This window comes from Dasypus novemcinctus, chromosome 3, assembly GCF_030445035.2.
Source record: "Dasypus novemcinctus isolate mDasNov1 chromosome 3, mDasNov1.1.hap2, whole genome shotgun sequence".
NCBI lineage: Eukaryota > Metazoa > Chordata > Mammalia > Cingulata > Dasypodidae > Dasypus > Dasypus novemcinctus.
Genome location: NC_080675.1, coordinates 166,262,922 through 166,283,231, shown reverse-complemented (window position 1 = coordinate 166,283,231; position 20,310 = coordinate 166,262,922). Strand labels below are relative to the sequence as shown.

The 20,310-nt window shown below is 41.9% G+C and overlaps 1 long non-coding RNA gene across 1 annotated transcript; it reads right to left on the bottom strand.

Moving 5' to 3' along the window:
• Nucleotides 1-20: 20 nt before the first annotated feature.
• LOC131278051 (uncharacterized) lies at nt 21-16,285 on the bottom strand. Its single transcript, XR_009185183.1, has 3 exons — nt 15,959-16,285; nt 4,013-4,082; nt 21-1,173 (listed from the first exon to the last, which is right to left on the bottom strand). It is a non-coding gene; the product is annotated as an uncharacterized lncRNA (long non-coding RNA).
• Nucleotides 16,286-20,310: the final 4,025 nt, after the last annotated feature.

Here is a 20,310-nt window from a genome sequence, read left to right as displayed (position 1 = left end):
ATTTTACAGCAGGCAATGTGATACAGGCAAGGATGACTTTATTCAATGCTAGAGGCAATAGAGAAAAGAAACTTGAAGCCTTATGTGATAGTGAGGGAGATTGACCAGGACTATCACAATAGGGAGAGAGAGTCCAACTCTCCTGAAGCAGAGGGCAGGAGAGTTTTGTAGGACTGGGAGGAGTTAACGGAAGAGTCTGGAGGGTGAGTCCATTACCGATGTTACTGCCTGAATTTACTGTCGAGGCCAGGTAGATCAAGTTCTGACTGGATTCTGTAAGAGCCAGAGTGTTAAAGGTCAGGAAGAAACCTGTCTAAAGTTTAGTCAAGTTAAGGAGATGTTAAGGCTGTCTTGGATAGTAAAAAACCAGTGGGGGATTTCTCAATCTGTGCCGCTTTCCAAGATCAGAGTTCAGGTAAAACTGAACACTGTCAGAGTCAAGAGCTATGTACATGTGTGTCATATAAAAAGTAGAAAACAAACAAACCCTACAGCGCACAGATGTGAAAACTATTCTATTGTTTACATGCCATGAATGAGTCAGTTTTGATTCAGGCTATTTTCACAGAAGGGATAAAATCTAAAGGATTCTTACATATTGAAATTATAGTATTATTTAGAATGTGAACTATTTACCCAGTATTTGCCAGATTTGCCAGTTTTGCTATTTTAAGTGGGTCAGACATGAAAATGCCTAATCTGGGCACCTTGGGTTTCATTCTCCGATATTGATTCATGCTTGTGAATCTTTTTTTTTTTTCTTCATCTTCCTTTTTGAAGTAGTAAAGTTAACTTGGAAAGTCTAAGCTAAACTTCCGGGCTTCAATGAGCAATGTTGGGAGATTGAGACGGTCCATTCTCTCTGGTCAGGAGGTAGATCTACTGAGGTGCGATCTTAGGGGAGAGGTAAAAAATTTCCGGATGTAGGTGACTATTCTTGGTCTTCTGTGAATATTTGGTGAATGGTTGTGCTACGTTCTTACAGCACGTGCTACATAAATGGCTACCTCAGTCCTTGGACCAGATGGAACCCTTCTTCTTGCTTTTCGAACACGAGCTATTGAGTAGATACATCTGCAGCAGCAGTATATTCCTGGAACGGTGGCACTTGCAAACAAGGGTAGCACAGTCTCTCTGGGTATCTGTTTGTGGTCCTGTGAAGCACTCTAAGATCTGTAAAGAATATTTTATAGGTAGAGAAGGTGTTATATAGTAACATTGCTGTTGATGAAATGTGCTTGCACACAGCTGGTGGAAAAAGATGTCTGTAAATAATAACATGTAAAGTCAACGCATCTACTGAAAAATTAAACTAAAGCTCTAAGTGTGAAATGACCAAAGTCATTTGGCTTCTCTTCATATATTTCATGCTCTGGTTTCCCTCTTTAAATGTTTTGCCATCTGACTTTTCCCTGCAAAGTGGAATTGCTCTGATTGACCTACATTTTTTTGTTCTTTAGTATATTAAAGTGGTAGAAACGCTCACTTAGGTGATTGGTTAAAAATTTTTAATACTTTGTGATCCAGATATTAGCAAACACTGAAAATCTACTATGTGTGGGAGACTGTGCTGAAGACTTGTAAAGACTATCTCCTTTAATCCTTAACCTAATGACATAAGTATTATTTTTATCCCTTTAGAAATGGGGAAATGAAAATGAGGAAAGGCAAAATAACTTGCCAAAGGTCAGACAGCTATTAAGAAGTGGAGCTAAGGTCTGAGCCCACATCACTCGACATTTGATTGACAATAATCACGCCACTGTACTTCCTCCCAGTAAAAGTTGGGTGTATATTAGTCATTGTCTGCAGACATTTCCAGGCCCCTAGGCCAATATTAAGCAAATTATATGCCATCTTATGTGCAGAGGGTTCCACAAGACTTTGGCCTAATAGAACACTATTTTCCTATGCATTGTGACTGACATATTTGGTACATAACAAGTGTCAATAAACAGATGCATGAACACACTAGTTGAGTGTTGGGGAGCAATTAAAGTGTATATTTAAAATATTTAATCACTGAGTTGATACAAGCACTGACCAAACGCTGGTTAGTGGAGAAGTCTGGGGGTTCTTGGGGAGGTGTCTGGTTCTGGGGTGGTGTGGAGGTACTCAGGGGCTTAGAGGAGTGACCTTTTGCCAACTGGCATGGAAGCATGGAAGCATTGCAGTATTTTAACAAGTATGGAAGTACTGATGTGAACCAGCTGACTAACAGCTTTGGGAGCGACATCTGGTCAACCCCAGTGCAGTGTCCTCTCGGAATGGTGTTTTTCTAGCTACCTACCAAGGCTGCTGAGGCATATCATTAACTGAAAATATGAAATTGGATTTACAGTCTCCCAGATGCACTTTTTACTTTATTCCTATAACAACACTAGAGGGCAGAAGTTACCTGGAAGATGTAAACAGGCTTATACTTCACGGTTGGTTAACTCTCACTCTCAGTCTGTCAAAAGGAATGAGGCAGCTTTTGCGAAATGCTGAATATTTCCCCTCTATTCTTAAGGATGCATCTGAAGATGGAGATGATTCTAGAAGTCATAAGAGAGCCGGGGATTTCTTCAACAGTTTGTAATATGCTTGGGCCCAAGGAAGAGGGAATTTCTGAATCTACTTTGGGGAAACTGTCCACCTTCAGATTTAGCAAGTATTTATTAAATGCCAATGTGGAAAAACTAAACACCATCCTAGTGGACAGTTGGTATTTCATCCATACTTATTTAACCAGTGCTTCACCATTTACTGTTGCTGGGTAATTTCATATATGCAAAAAAACCTGAAAACCCAAAAACCAAAAACCAAACAAATCATTGTACCTGGGAATTTGTGAAGATAAAGTGTTATAAATATTAAGTGAGTGGTGGTTGGTTTTTCTATTCATAATGTGTCTATAAAAAACGGACGTATTCCACATATGAGAGGCAGCTCCTGACTCTAACTCTATTTAAAAGTAGGTAGCCATTGCCCTGACTGAGCTCATGGAAGCAAATCTTTTCCTCAAAGCAGCTCCACCTAAAGGCAGTCAAGTAACTAGGAGAAGCTCAGTTTGGGAACCTGGAGGTTCATGGTTCTGCTCAAGTTTGTTGTCTGGTCTAGGGAGAGGCTGTGAGATCTTGGCTGGTTGCTTAACCTCAATTTCCTCATCTTTAAAATGTTTTTTTTAAATGGTAGAAAATGGCCTAAAGCTCCCTCCACGTTTTGACTTTCTATGGTAAAAACAATATCCCTTGGGGAATACAGACAAAGCAAAACACAGAAATAGAATTTCCTGTGTTTGAGTTTGGTAGGATGTTAGCTATGTTTCATTTTGAGACACTTGACAAACCCAATAAAATACACCTACAGGATGTATTTTGCTTAGTCCTTATCAGTGGCTTCCTCAGAGAGAGAAAGCAGCAGGTGATCTCTTAAGTGTGGTAGGGAGGGGAATTTGGGCTCTGGGCTAACAAAAGGAAAAGAAAAATGCATAATCCACAGAGAAAATGAAGTTCTGTTTTTATATTCAGTTCTTAACTGAGATACCAATGAAATATCAGGAAACTTCATTTAGCCACATCAGTGGAAGCTATGAAAGAGGGTAATCAGAGGGACCAGGAAGCGGCTTACTATGGCAGAGAGAGAATGGGTTTTGCCTTAAGAAAGTCACAGGTTCAAATTCTTGTTCTTTTATTTATTTGATAGGTAGATGAGTAAGCAAGGGACCTCTCTGAGCCTCCTTTTCCTCACTGGATGTGCATAAATGTTAGTTACCTTCCCCTCTTTGCACTTTCTTGAACCTGCAGGTTCTAAGAAAATGTGTTTCATGTTTCATCCGTTTAGTACAAATAATTCTCCCTGAAGCCAAATACGTAGAAATATTACCAGCAAGTGTAGTGGAAGAACCAGGGTATACTAAGTTTTGCCTGAAGGAACCGTGACATTTCCAGAATGTTCCACCTCTCAAGATGAGAATGCAGAGAAAGGAGACCATACAAGACGGATGAGGGAGGGGCAGTCAGTACAGTACCTGAGTGTGAGTCCTGGCTACATGCAATGCATCTTCTAGGCATTAGTTTGCACAGCAGAATTCTTCTTGGCTGGGGAAGAACAGAAACCGGATGTGAGAACAATGCCTGTGGAAAAGAAGGGTGGGGCAGACAATGAAGTCTCAGAGACCAGTCACTGGACCAGCTCCCTGGACTTGCCCTGGAGTGCTACGGGAGAGGAGGCTACAGGCAAGTTGATGGATGGAGCCACCTTCGTGAGGGATGCCTTAGCAGTGAGGACAACAGGGAAATACCACCTTCATGTGGCTTTGTGAGGGTTCCAAACATCAATGTGAAGAACAAAAACAGGCAGAAGAACCTGAGGAAATATGTGGAATGCCCCTTGAGGCCTTCCAGAAATAACCAGGTGAAATGCTTAATGGGGTTGGAAATCCTATATTACAGCTGAGAGAAAACATGGGCTGTTACTTTAAATTTGACCAGCTTATATTGAAACTTAGAAATGTACAAGAAAAGTTGAAATGTAGGCCATGTGTCATATAGAGAATAATTGAAGGAACTTGGAATCTCTTACATGGAAAAGAGATGTGGGAAGTCTGGGTGAAGTTTTGCAGAAATTACATCTCTTCCAAAATTCTGGTATTCAGGTCTCATTGAGTCTGAATGTAATGCCTGTGACACCAGTGAATGCTTTAGCATTGCAGCTCATGACTTGATCTTTATATTCTTACTTTTTTTCATTCTGCCTCACATTAAAGAAATTCTTTAAAGGAATTTCAGCAAGCAAAATAATAGACTATCCACAATTTCCATAATTGTGCTTAAAAATCAATATTGTTTTTGCATTGAGTCCTCAGATCTAATTTACACTGCATAGAGGATTTTTCCCAGGGAAGCCTAGCCTAAAGGAAAGAGGATAAAGCAAAGATCAAGGATGAATCAGATGATCAAGACAGAAGAGCACAGAAGGTGAGGGGGAGGCTAGGACCTGGAGCCAGGCCAGGTCAGAAGGGGATAGCAGGTGGTACATGTAGAAGCAAGAAAGAGGCCATAATGATAAATTCTAGGAATACAGGAGAGTGTGTCAGAGATCTCCACTCCTCCAACAGGGGGAAGCTGAAATGATGCCAACTCTTAGACCATGGACTTGGGTCAGCATTGTATCATTCCAACAGGTCAAAGGGAGACCTGAGGATGCATGAAGAGTTTCAAATGGATTTAAATTGACACAGAACAGTATCTGGAGAAGATTCTAGAGAAGGAAATGGGAGATCCCCAGGTCAGAATTAGGGCTTTACGACTATCCTCCCAGTCCCCCAAGGAATGACTGTGGATTCCAGAACAGTCTCTACCCACCCCCTACCCTGATTGTTTCTCTTCTGATGGATCTGCACCACTTCAAATCCTTTCAGCCTCACTCTTACTTCAGCTGCTGCTGCGGCAATCAATCCACACAGGCTTTGACAATCTTCCGAGGGTGACCTGACAACACCTTTGCCTGGGCCTGTGCTGTGAACCTCTTGCTTTCTACCTTGGGGCTTCTTTGACACCACAGCGGGGCCTGCCCAGGGAACTGCTCAGCAATCACCAAAGCACAACCCCAGAGTAGGGGGCAGTTAATGCCCCGTGGGAGCAACCCTTGATCAATAGCAGGCAAGGGCTGGTGGATAAATGCTTCCCCCTTTCTGTTCCACTGGGTAGAAGATTCAAAGACAGGTCTTCTCTTCTATGGGAGCCTATGGGATCAAGAGCCAGTCATCACAGTGGGGGGTCAATTAGGTAGTACAAATGCATCCTTGAGTTGGCTTGCCTTTCTTCCCTTCCCTTCTCACTCTTCCTGTTCTGCATTTCTGCTCCCTGGAGTCACTCTCCCAGATAAACTACTCTCCCATAAGCTTTCTCTCAGGTCTACTTCCAGGTAAACTAAGCTGGGAAAGCAATAGACTAAAAGAGTGAAAAGAGACAGAGAATCAACCCTCTAGGGAGCTTCTTGAAAATACTACATAATTCTAGGGTGTAGGGGTAGGAAAGGTCTTGAGAACAAATCGTGATGAGATTAGCTCTTTTCCTTTCCTTTTCTTGGAGGCAAGGCAAATGACTGGACTGGGGCAGGTATCTCCTTGGCGAAGGATGTCCCCCCTCCCTTTTTTTTTTTCAGGAGAAGTAACTATGCCCTTCAAAGATCATTTGATATAAAATACAGAATTTGGGATTGAAATCCCCTGCACTTACCCAGACTAAATGTTTCCATTTCCTTCATGAATTAGTTTTAGAACATGATTTTCAGATCTGCCCCCAGGCTTGATCTTCTGCCCCTGAATGTGTAGCTATTTGTCAATGATCCCTTGAAACCATTTTCCTGTGAACTGGGCACCTCTCCTGAGGTGTGGCCTGAGAGTGCCAATAGAGTGGAATGCTTGCCTCCTGTGGTTGAGATTCAGTTCTTGGTCAAATAATTGGGACCTGCCATGTAGAATGCAGGCCTTTGCTTTCAGGAAATTCAATTAGAGTTTTGGAAGCACTAATTACCTGCCTTAAAAACCAACATATTAGCTAAGAATAATTATTACCACAAGGAAAGTGAAAACAATCAGGAAGGAACACTTATTTAAAGCCACCTTTAATTTCAACTTTCCTCCTAGCAGAGAAGGGAATTACCAATTCCCTACTCGCTTTTCTACTAAAAACGAAGTTCTCAACTGTAAGCAATCTGCCACTGAATCTCATTTATTTATTTATATTTTACCTTTGGTGTGAAGAGTAATTGGACATGGTGATAGAAATGCAACATACGGAGGCTCATACAACTTTGGTATTTGTTATTTTAAGCTCATTCTCAAGATATAAATGTGTTTTTTTGTGTGTTTTTTTTTTTTTTTTTGCATTTGCATGAGCTATGGTTGGTGGGTACAGTGTGTGAAATGTGTTTGTAGGCTGCATGGTGACACTTTTGTGGTTACTGTGAGTATACTAGTAACACAGAACTCAACTGGCACTTTGAACAGTATAAGGGCAAAAGAGAGGGGTGGGTCAAAAAAATCATTTAAATGAAATTGGGAGAGGGTTAGTCTACAAATTCCCAAATTGGAAAATTGTACTTCCTTAAATACTTCTACCATCTGGGTATATTATTATTTTTTTAAGTATATTTTTAATTTATTTTTAAAAGATACATAGATCACAAAGTGTTACATTAAAAAATCAAGGAGGGAAATAGATTTGGCCCAAAGGATAGGGCATCTGCCTACCACATGGGAGGTCCAAGGTTCAAACCCTGGGCCTCCTGACCCATGTGATGAGCTGGTCCACGTGTAGTGCTGATGCGTGCAAGGAGTGCCGTGCCACGCAAGGGTGTCCCCCGTAGAGGGGAGCCCCACGCATAAGGAGTGCACCCCATAAGGAGAGCTGCCCAGTGTGAAAAAAGTGCAGCCTGCCCAGGAATGGCATCGTGCATACAGAGAACTGATGCAGCAAGATGACGCAACAAAACGAGACACAGATTCTGGGTGCCACTGACAAGAATACAAGCAGACACAGAGGAACACACAGTGAATGGAAACAGAGAACAGACAGCTCGGGGGGGGGGGGGGTGCGTAGCAGGGAAGGGGAGAGAAATAAATTTTTTTAAAAAATCAAGGAGAGTCCCATATGCCCCAATCCCCACACCACCTACTTTTCCAATACCAACAATTTCTTTCATTAGTGTGGACAATTCATTGCATTTGATGAATACATTTTGGAGCACTGCTACACAGCATGGATTATAGTTTACATTGTAGTTTATACTCTCTCCCAGTCCATTCAGTGGGTTATGGCAGGATATATAATGTCCTGCATCTGTCTCAGCAATAGCATTCAAGACAACTTCAAGTCCTGAAAATGCCCCCATATTACACCTCTTTTTCCCTCTCCCTACCTTTAGCACCTCCAGTGGCCACTGTCTTCACATCAATGATATAATTTTTTCCATTGCTAGAGTCACAATAATTCTATAATAGAATACCAATAAGTCCACTCTAGTCTGTATTTTATTCCCCAATCCTGAGGACCCTGGGATGGTGACACCCACTTTACCTCTTGAGAGGGGACTTAGACCCCACATGGCTGAGGGGTGGGACTCTCCTGCCTGCAGTTGTAGACTCTCTTGTTTCCTTGGTGTGGTGGTTGTACATCCTTACCTCCCCATCAGCTGACCTGGGTAAGTCCAGTGAACAGGAGAGTAGGTGGTGCAACTCTGCTGAGGCTCAGAGCCTAGCTGGCACATGGCCAGTCCAGAGATTCAAGTCTCCTGGGCATACATCAATCCCAGTGCCAACCACAGGTTCAGTAAAAGTGATAGAAGAGGCATGTGTAGAGAAGTCACATCTGAGTCAACTCTGTCACACTCAGGAGCACAAATTCCAAAGTAGGGCTTACTGGCAAGGCACAAAACTCCAGAGCCATCTGCCATGACCATAAGACCTGGGTTTCTCCTTAGCCCTCAGGAGAACCACTACCTGGAGTAGTATCTACCTTGGCAGTCTATGAGATTCTGCTGAGATGTGCATAAATGTGACCCCTCTGTTGACCTCCTGACTCATTTTGAAGCCTCTTAGCCATATAAACTCATTTGTCTTTACCATTTCCCCAGGTCTTTTTCCAGTTGCATCACCAACCAGTGCTTGGTAGTAATACCTTGGTACCAGGGAGGCTCATCCCCAGGAATCATGTCCCATGGTGGGGGGAAGGTAATGCATTTATATGTTGAGTTTGGCTTAGAGAGAGGCCACATTTGAACAACATGGAGGCTCTTAGGAGGTAACTCTTAGGCACCCTGCAACACTAGGCCAAGTTGAAATTTCTAGTGCAAAAGGCTCTAAGCATAGTCATCAGTATTAAGGGCCCACATAAATAAATAAAATATCTCCTTAATGGGAGCTACCTTGTTGAACTAGGGTGGATAAGCTGGGTAGCATGAAGATCCTCTTTACTGAGCTCTCTTAATCTGCCTCTAAAACTGCACTAGCCACATCTCTTCTGAGCCTTCCTGGGCCTAAGGGCATGCCAAAGCTTGGAAGAGAGGTAACAAAAGAAAAAGGATGAGATGAAGAGTCATCATGGCCCTTCTAATTCTCCTTTTTTTAATCTTATTTTTATATTTTTTAAAGGTGCATTCAAGAAAGTGCACAAATCATACATGTGCAGCTCAGTAACCTTGTACAAGTGGTCACACCTGGGTATCCTGAGCCCAGATCAAGATGGAGCTCCTCATGTGGTCCTTCCCACTTCCAACCCCCTTACCAAAGTAACTGCTATCCAAACAGTTATCTATCTGTTTTGAACTTTATATATATGAAATCACACCATAAGTGACAGATTGAATTATGTACTCCAATTTAGACATAACCTTAATCAACACTCTTGTGGGTGTGAAATAACTGTAGATAGGATCTCTTGAAGACGTTATTTTTAGTTAAGGTGTGGCCCAACTGATTGAGGTTGGGTCCTAATCTGGATTACTGGAGGTCTTATAAAGAGAAAGAAACTGGAACCCAGAGGCAGCAAGGAGGAACGAGAAACTGAAAGTTAGCAGGAACTTGGAAGAGAAAGAAGACATTTCCATGTGACAAGAAAGCCAAGGAACCCCAAGGAGTGCTAGCCTGGCAGAAAGCTACTAACCCAGGAGGAAGCCAGACTCCAAACCTGTAAGACAAAAAATCCCCATTGTTTCAGCCAACCTATTGTGTGGTATTTGTTATAGCAGCTTGATTAAACTAAGACATCTTATGTACTCCTTTGTATCTGGTTTTATCCCCTCATCAGTATGTGTACTTGTTGATTTGCTCATTCTCATTACTGTATTTTATTCCCTTGGGTGATTGTACCTCAATTTATTTATTGGGTGAATATACTTCATCTTACCTTATCTATTCTACTCTTCTGAACCACCCAGATACTTTTTCATGACTGAAGGAAAAATTCCCTTGCTGCCTTGACTCGGGAGAGCTGCCTCACCCAAGGCCATGCTCCTTTCCTGAAGCAGCCTACATCTAGTGATTGGTGCCGTGCAGGGGTATGAAGGCCTGGCCCTCATGCCTCAACTCAGGATACCTCTGGAGGGTTGTCCATCTTTAGAGTTCCCTGTGGGATCAGCCAAGGCCTTGTCTGACTGCATCACAGCCCAACTTCTCTTTGCCCAATCCTGCTGTATTCTCTTCCTCCCCAAAAGTGGTGACCCCAAGAGCTCCCTAATAAATTCCTTGGGCACCAGAACTGTGTCCAGGGGAACTGAGTCTACAGTCATGGGTGTTGGATCACTTCTAATTTTTGTTTGTTACAAATGGTGCTGCTGTGGACGTTCTTGTATAAGCCTTCTGGAGAGCATCTGGATACATTCAGTGGGCAATATATTTCTGGGTGGAAATCTTCACTTTTAGAATTACCATATGCTCAGCTTTAATAGAAACTACTGAAGAGTTTTCCAAGGTGGTTGTACCAAATTACACTCAATAGTTGTTCTAGTTGCTCTATATCTTTACTGACACTTGGTATTGCTTCTCTTTTGTATCTCAGTTATTATAATGGGGAGTGTAAAGATACTATGTTGTAGCTTTAATTTGCATTTGCATTTCAGCCTGTGCAGACATTTTTTTATAATGATCACATGTGCCTTTATCCAGGGCAATACAAATTTTCTTGTGAACAATCAAGACAGAAATCGATTAATTTTAATGCCCTGACACCTACTGGGTACAGGTAAGATTGGTAACCATTTTATATGGAATGGTAATGTTGAGCTTTATTAAATTGCTGTTGCTCCCCAGGAGTAAGAGGCAGTAGAAGAAGTGTTGCTAGTACTGGAGAGGGAATCAGATGCCAGAAGAAGCTGAGCGGGGCAGCAGATAGTCATGGTTAAGGTATGGAAGAGAACTTGGGATTGAATATAAAAATGTGTGGGTTTAAGCCCTGCTACTAAATTTACCTTGCGCCACTCACTTGTAACCTCAGTTTCAACATCTAGAAATGAGCAGGATGGAGAAGTTTTGGTAATGGATGCTACAACGATGGTAGCACAACATTGTGAATGTAATTAATAGCACTGAAATATGTATTTTAATGTGGTTAAAAGGGGGAAATTTTAGGTTGTATGTATGTTACTGTTGTAGAATTTGAGAGAAGTTCAATTATTTGAGTATAGAGAGGCCAGGACTCAGGAATGATTTTGAGAAGGAAAAATGGTTTATTGACAGCCGGCGGGACTCGGGAACTTCTGTTTGAATCCCGAGCCCCGAACAAGATTTTTAAAGGTCTTTTATACAGAGAGGAAAGGCCAAATGGTCCCTTTGTTTCAGTTCTCAATAGGCTTCAATTAGCATATATATCTTTCACATCTTAGGTAAACTTTTAGTATGGACTCCAGATATTCTAGATAAGCTTTTAGCATATTTACTTTTTGCATTTCCCCTAAATACTTAAAGTTTATAGCTCTTGCATTGTTAAACTGTTTCCTGGGACTGGAGCTTGTTGCTATTGTCCCTAAGGGCAGGACTGCAGCCTCTTACCGTTCCACACCCACAGCCTTCAGCTTAGGTTATCTCTGAAGAGACAAAGAGCCTTCCACCCATAGCCCACATCATTACTAGAAAACGAAAAACAAATCACATAGAACTGTATAACACAAACAGGGAAATCTATGGTAAATGAGGGACTATAGTTAGGGGTACAATTATAAAAATGTTCTTTTCATGAATTATAACAAATGTATAATAATAGGGTGGTATATGGGAACTCTGTTTTGTATGCATGATTTTTCTGTAAACCTACAACTTGTCTAATTTAAAAAAAAAGAAATTTTCTAGATCTTTTACTTTTCACTTCATTTTCTTTGATTACAGAAGTTACATCAGATCAGTTGATTGGAGATCAACTGTCATGATAGCATGAGGAACTCTGCCGAAAATGATTTAAAAAAACAACAGCCATTTAATGCCTTTGGAAATGGTCCTAAAGGCAAACAGCAAGTGAAAAAATATCTGTTCAAGAAAATCTACAAAAATTAGGTAAGAAAGGTGAGCAGCTATGGTATTTGAACCAAGACTGCTAACCTCCTCCCCTCTCCTGATTCAGGTTGCAGAGAGTCCACACCAGAATGCTGCAGCCAAGAACACAGGGCTCTCTCTGCTCCCAGCTTCCAGAGAGAGGGCTTTCTTCTTGGGAGGAGCAGGAAGTCAGTGTTTCTCTTTCTGTCGCCAGTTACCAGTTGCTGAGGCTAAGGCCCAGGTGAGTTTGGTCAAGAGGTGGGGCTCCCTTCTTCTGCCAACCCCCACTCATGGAACGGAGACTCTACTTTGGGCATGGAGACCTTCTCGCCCTTGCCATGGTTTGTGAGGTGGTGGTTCCATGCCTTGAGAAGTGAGCTTTGAGGACCTCAGGCTGCTGTGCCCCTTCCCCAAACCACCAAGCCCTCAGTTCCTAAAGTGGTGGTGCCACACAGACAGAGGCTTGCCATTGTCCCCTCCCCCAGCTCCAGAGCCCTGGCCCAGAGATTTTGCCAGAGGGTAGAAGCAGGGTAAGAATAGTTAGCTCTTAATTTCTTCCCAAAGTAACTGACTTCATTTGCAATGGAGCGGGAGAAGGTCAAGCCTAAGGGCACTCTAAAGCACAGTGGAGGTTGTGGTAAAAGGCGATCGGGGGCCATTCATGGATTTAAAGAAGATACAGCCTGGACAGTGGGCCTGCTAGGGAGAGAACTGGGGAGCAAGACAACCGGGAGAAGCCTTCCTGAGGTCAAAGCAAATATCAAAGGTGGGCTCCAGAAACTATTCCTTCAAAGGAGCCATAATTTGTTTGGATTAGTTTGTAGAGCAGTTTAGGCCCTAGGGCACTATTGAAAACAATGGAGCAATCAACAGATAATTAGTGGAGTTTAACAGCTGGGTGAGGCTAGGGAACAAGGGAAAAAGAATACCACTGTCATACCCTGGTGCCCTGGGCTTATCCAAGGCTGTCCCTCCCTGAGGAGCATCATCAGAGGCTAACATAACTAAAATAACCTAGCCAGTCACTAAACAAATAAACAAGCAAGTAACAATAACAAGCCCAGGATGGGGAGGGGATCTGTACCTAGAGTTGCTACAATATATAATTATGATGTTCCATTTCTAATAAAAAAGTATAAGCCATGCAAAGAAACAGGAAAGTATGGTCCATGTACTGGAAAAAAAAACAGGCAACACAAATTGCCTGTAAAGGCAACCAGATATTGGATTTAACAGCAAGAGATTTCAAAATATCTATTGAAAATATGTTCACAGAACTAAAAAAAAAGAGCATGATTAAAGAAGCAACAGAAGGCATGATGACAATATCACATTAAAAAAAGATAGAAATTATATATAAGAGAAAAGAACCAAATGGAAATTCTGGAGTTGAAAAGTATAATAACTGAAATTTAAAAAATTCATGAGAGGGGCTTAACAGTAGATTTGAAATGGCAGAAGAAACAATTAGCAAACCTGAAAATAGATTCTCAGAGAGTATGTAAATTGAAGAACAGCAAGAAAAAAGAAAGAAAAAAGAAACATCTTCTCCGAGAAATGGGAGAGACTATAAACTACACCAACATATGTGTAATAGGAGTAACAGAAGGAGAGGAAAGAGAGAAAGAAGAAAAAAAAATTCAAAGAAATAATGACTGAAAATGTACAAATGAAACAAATGAAATAATATAAAGATGTGTAAAGTAAATGTTGATAATCTTTTGCCCACAACTTTGCTCCCCTGCCCCCTCTGATGTAACCAATGTAAGCAGTTTGGTATGTATCCTTCTATACTTTTCTCTATGCTTATGCAAAGTTTATGTAAGTTTATCTAATAACAGACATCACTGTGTAAAGTTTATTCTCAATAGAGTCTAGCCCAATTTTAGTAGACCAAGGCAATTCCTTGTATTGGAATAGGTTTAACAGACTTCGTTGACATTTGCATGGCACAAACCAGACCACTTTTGGAGTGGGCTATGGATATCCATGCTGGCATAAAATATTAAGAGTTTGAAGCCAGGAAGCAGATGTGGCTCAACTGATAGAGCATCCGCCTACCATATGGGAGGTCTAGGGTTAAGTACTAGGGACCCCTGACCCATGTGGTGAGCTGGTCCATGCACAGTGCTGTTGCACACAAGGAGTGCTGTGCCATGCAGTGTCCCCCACATAGGGGAGCCCCACGAAGGAGTGCACCCCACAAGGAGAGCCATCCTGCGAGAGAAAAGCACATCCTGCCCAAGGAGTGGTGCTGCACACAGAGAGACCTGACACAGCAAGATGATGCAACAAAAAGAGACATAGATTTCCCAGTGCTGCTGACAAGTATGCAGGCAGATGCAGAAGAACACACAGCGAATGGACACAGAGAGCAGATAATGGGGGGGGGGGGGGGGCGGGGGTGGCAAGGGAAGAGAAATAAAAAAAAGAGTTCGAAGCCATGGTGGGAAGAGAAAGTATGACAAAATTTAACTTTTTCAATATTCTATTTTGCCTAGCCCAATTTCCTGTATATCAAGTGTGAGTTTAGTGAAAATTCAATATTCTATTTTGCCTAGCCCAATTTCCTGTATATCAAGTGTGAGTTTAGTGAAAATTTTAGACTATGAGGTAGGTTGGCACAGAAGAAAGACTGGACTTTTGAGTGAGAGAACTGGGTTTGGATCCTGACTTATTTCCTGTTTCATTTAACCATGACCACAATAATGCTGCATGACAACCAACCACAATATCTAGTGGAATCCACAGTAAGCATCAAATTATGTGTCTGTGGGATAGCAGAGGGCAGACTGATCTAGGATTGTCTGTCTCAGTTGGGGTAGGTCTACTTCATGCATCTCTCCTCCTCCTCCTCGGACCAGGAGACTAGATTGGTGATGGCAAAGGTGCCAGAGGGCAAGCCTAACTGCAAAAGCACATTCCAAGTCTCTGGTTGCATCCTGTCTGCTAATATACCATCAGCCAAAACAAGTCACCTAGCTAAACCCAGAGTCGAGGGGGACTGCAAAGTCACATACATGGCAAAGCTCTTGATCTTGTTATTAGGGAGTGAGCAGAGAGTTGGAACCATAACCTGGTTGATGGTAGTAATTTACTAGCTGTAAGACCTTAAGCAAGTTACTTTATGTTATTCTTGGTTCCTGTCTGGGACTCCTGACCAGCTTCTTTCCCAGGACCTGGCTCAGGAAGGTTCCAGTAAGAGGGGTTAGATTGGGTTCTGATATCCCCAAAGTTCATTTACTTGGGGTGCACATACATGTGCATGTACACACATGTTTTCATGCTGTGTGCATGTATCTACATGGACATCCATACCTACATATATCCATGCACATACATAAGCATAATCCCATCTGTCTATACACATGCATTCCAAGAATGTCACTTATGTATTCATGCCTCTGCACATATGAACATTCCCTCACATGTGTGAACATATGAACACAGGTGCTCGAAAAGAAGAGAAGCAGATAATAGTACGAACCTTGTAATTTTAGTTGTGAAGATTAATTGCAATATTGTATGTATGTCTCTTCTTCTGCAACTCATAATCAATGGTTACTAACTTCCTTCGTTTACAAAAGCCACCATGGAATTTATATTCAAAATTGTATACAATGTTAGTCCAATTGATAAAATTTTTTAAAAAGTGCAATAATTAAAAGAAACTCCTTTCCTAACACACTAGCACAACAATGGCTTTCACTTCACTAATTAGGGTCCACTTGCATAAATACTTTTGCACAGTTGCATACTCAGCATATAGGCTATTCCGAATGTGACAATTTTTAATTGTCTTGCATCAAAACATTGCCTCATACTTCTACACTGGTTTTCTAATAATCCCTTTTTGTGGTTGTGGGATAGTTTATCCTTGGGCTGGACCCTAATGAGGTAAACTATTTCACCAAAAGTTTCCAGGGCTCTGGGCTGAGCATCAGTTACCTGAGCTGGCGTCTTGTTGGTTTCAGAGCGTTCACACCTGCTGAGTGATGGTGGGAAGATTCTCCCAGCACAGGGGCTCCTGAGCACCCATAAATCCTCTCTTCCCTCAGAAGACAAGCAAGTTAACAGGAAAAGTAATAAAGTCTTCTGTGCTATAGCAGTCTGACTTGTGCCTGTCGGAGGAAAAACAAAGCCATCTGCAGGTGCTGTCAGCGGCAATGACACCCCACATAAGATTTCAGCTCCACCGAGGGGATACTGTGGACCAAAATACTGTAGCCAGACAGGAGGCTGATTCTGCAGCTTCTAATGAAGGAGCCATATAGGTTTATTGGTCAAACTTAAAACCAGTAAATGAACTGGACCTAGAGTTGGTTTAATAAAGAAGTGGCTAAAATAGGGCAATGAGCAGCAGGTGGGTCCTGCTCCCAGGCGGGGTTAGTCTAATAAAGTCAAGGTTTTGGCATCAAGCTGCTAGTCTTGTGGGAGCCCATATGGCAAGCCGCTGCTGCTGAGCCTAGTTCCATTACCATAGTCAAGAGGATCAGTATCAGACTGGGACTTCAGCTCAGGCAGGGAGAGGAAGTTCTTTTGTTTAGGGTGGTATAATAAGCACTTCCCTGTGAATTACCCAAGGCCCTCTGGAGGTGAGACTGGCTCACCAAGTGTCCTGAACACTACTGTATAATAACCAACTATCCAGACCAATGGCATCATGACTTAGCTTGGCCCAGACATTTCTTGTTCAAAAGAGTCTCAGAAGAAGGATCTGAGCATTCGGAGTGGTTTCCGTGAGCATCTTTCTATTCCTTGACCCAGGTCTGTTCTGTTTCTGTGCCCCATGTCCAGCAAGGGGTCCATGAAGTGATGGAGAAATAACTCAGTGGTCGAGAGTATGGACTCAGGAGCCAGATTGCCTGGGTTTGCCTCCGGCTCAGCTACTCAGGTGTTGTGATCTTGGACAAGTCACTTCACACTCTTGTGCATCCTTACCTTCAAAGTGGGGGAATGATAATAGCACCTATTCATAGGATTATCTCAAGAATTAAATGAGTACATGCTTGGAAGAGTTCCCAGCTTATCCTAAGTGTTATAATCATGGTAAGTAAGTGTGGCTATTATTCACATAAAACCTTAATGATCATTAGTTAAATGAGATGGTGCATGTAACAGTCCAAGCTTATAGATGACACTTGATTGTAAATATCATTACACTGCTACTGCCATTAATAATAATGTGTTTAGCTTTTATCCCTTCTTGAGTAAGATGCCTGAAGGGGCCTTTTGCACGGAAAGCCCTAACTGGCCTTTTTCCCAACTGAGTTCGGTTCTGCAGAGGAACGTGTTCCATGGTCATTTGAGAAATGCTGTATGACTCTGTGTGGGTGTGTGCACATTCAGATCATGGAATTATTTTGCCTGAGAGGCCATTTTGGAAAAGTTTTTCCATAACCCACTGAGTGATGGAGAGTGGGAATTTCAGATGAGAAGTGTTGAGGGAAGTAGATTTCTGAACTCCTCTCAAATAATGCTAAAGAGGAAAATGCCCTTTTTACCTCCAAAGGAAGGTGAGGGGATTTATTGACATCCCCTCTGCTCCAGGCATTGATCTTGGCACTTCGGATGCATTATCCCTAATAAAAATATGACTAATACCTATTATTTATTGACCACCTATAATGTGCCAGGCATTTGAGAGAAATTATCTCTAATGCCTACAACATGTCTGCAGAGTAGATATTAAGGCTAGTTCAAAGATGGGGAAATTGCTGTTCAGTAACATGACACGTAGGAAATATGCCCAGTCCAGGTCTGAGCTCAGGTCTGGAGACTTCAAAACTTCTCTTTGTAAAATTTTGAGGGGAGAATTTGACATTCTCAGCAGCACTTAAAGAGATTAGGGGACCAAAGAGGTAGAGAAGTAATAGTAATAGCAGACATCCACATTGATTTAGCAGTTTAGAAAGTGCTTCTAAATGCACTTTCTTGTTTGAATCAAGGATACGTAATCTGGGCCCCCCTCCTTTGAGGCTCTGCCGTCAAGTGGCCCCTGCACCCCACCATGGGAGGATCTGTCCACTTGAGCACAAGTCATGTTCTCTAAATTCACCTGCTCTTGCCATTTCCTGCCTTTACTCTATCGATCCCTCATCACAGCCAACTTGATGAATCTTTCAAGTTCCAATTCGCCTGCATTTCAACTCTTCCAGACACAATTATTTGCTCTGTCTTTTTGTACCACAGAATTCCAGGCAAATTCATTTATTGCAGTTGTCATGTGGAATTATAATTCCCATATTGAAAGAATGAATGAATGGGCCCTTAGCCACCCCATCTTTCAGGTTGGCATTGGTCTTTTTGTTTTTTAAAATAAGGACCATAAACCTCACAAGTCCAAGGCCATATAAATGGTAATTGGCTGGGCTGGAACTGGGATTCAGGAATCCCAACCCAGAAGAAATATAGTGATAATAGTTTCATAGACTCTTTCCTCAGTCTCTTCCCTGAAGGAGCATAACTTTCAAGCCAGGATCGATGAGTTAAAAAAGGGAACTCTTATAGGAGGAACGAATGAGAAAAAATTTGCTACGATTTCGTATGTATGTGCATTTTACAGTGTAGAAAACTTTCCCTATTCTAGCTACTTCCACAGTTATATTAAGAGGGTCACATGGAGATAAGATATTTTTTCCTAACTAATTGAGATAAGCAAGTGTATCTATCTTTTGGGGTCTTTAAATTAAAGGAAATTTCCCACTACAAACATCTCACAACCTCCCTCTCTCCCTCTCTCTTCTGAAGTGTTCCTGGGACAGACCAGCTCACGCTCTCTTTTGTTACTCTGCGGGAAATTTTTGCACTTTCACACCCTACAGAGGCCAATTAAAAGAAATCAATTAAAGTCAGACTTGTGAAGGCAGTGATCCAACAAAGGTGGAATAAATGAACAAAGGATGTTTATCATAATGGAAGCTGAAAGCCCAATATTGCTTAAATACTTATTTTCAAGTCCAAGAATGACAGCGAGATCCCAAGCTAGGAGGTTTTGTTGAGGCAAAAAGCTTTGTAGCTCCTGCCTTTTCTTGCAGATTGCTCTCCACTGGCTAGTTTAAGGTTCAGGCATGTAATCGTTTGGGGGCAGAGAGAGCATATCAGCTGGAACAGATGGGCTGCCCCATTTTCCCTTTGAAAATTGGAATCTGAAGCCATCTTTGTGCCAGCCTTAATGTTAATTATAGCCATGACCTCCATGGCAAGACTTCTTGACTGTTTTTGGTAAATTTTCTTTGGAAAGAAGGAGGAAACCATTAAACCCAGATTATGGTTATGTTACGCCCTGTTAGGGCAGCATCTAACGCTGTTCTAGACCAGGAAGAAAATGCATAACCCTGGGCAAGTAAAGGAAGGAGACAGTGCATTTCTTTGGAGCAGCTCCAAGCCTGGCCCCTAGATTTTCTCATCCGTCAGTGTCGAACTCTGGAGGCACATCTTCTGATTGCTTTGTAGAGATAGTGGAAATGTGACTTAAGACTGTTATAGAAAATCCAAAATGCAACTTTATCTTCTTAGTCATCTTTTTTTGTCTTAGAGTTGGTTTTTTCCTTCTCAGGCAAAGGTTATCTCTTACTGTCTGCCTACCCTCATGTGAGAGCCCATTGACGGCAGAGATTTATTTATTTTTATCCTGAAATTAGAATCTCAGAGCTGACTTGGAGAATGAGCCTGGTTATGCCTGAGCTAAACCTCTCTTGTTCATTAACACCTTTTCCTACTAACTGAGGACCTTATGTGGGATTTGACTTCAGCCTCCTGCACTTTCTGCTGAATCTTCTTACCTTTTCTTTTTGAGAACTGAACACTCTTGGTTATTTCTTCTCTGATGAACACTTTTTTGCCAGTATTTTTTAACCTGTCTTTTTAAAATCCACATTCATCAGAAAGTTCTGGGTGTCTATGGCCGCAATTATGCCTAAATGAACAATGTCCTTCAGAGTAGTTGCCTTGGATGGACATGATATCATTTAGGTGTAAGTGGTAGAAAGTCACACTTGGTAAATGAAGCAAAAGAAGAAGATATTTTAAGGACACACTGGGGTATCTCATAGAGCCTGAGAAAGAAAAAGGGAGCAGTTCTCAAGGTACCTGGGATTGGGAACACAGATGCTCTCACATTTGACTTTCTACTTCTTTTATCTCTGAGTTTTCTTCTCCAGGCCAGCTTCTTTCTTTGCCAGCTTCTTTATTCCTCTTCTTTATGTGTATATCTTTATGAGTCTACTGTATATCAGAGAAGACAAGAATAGAAATTCAGCCTGAGCTGCTCTTCTATAACAATCCACTCACGGAGCGAC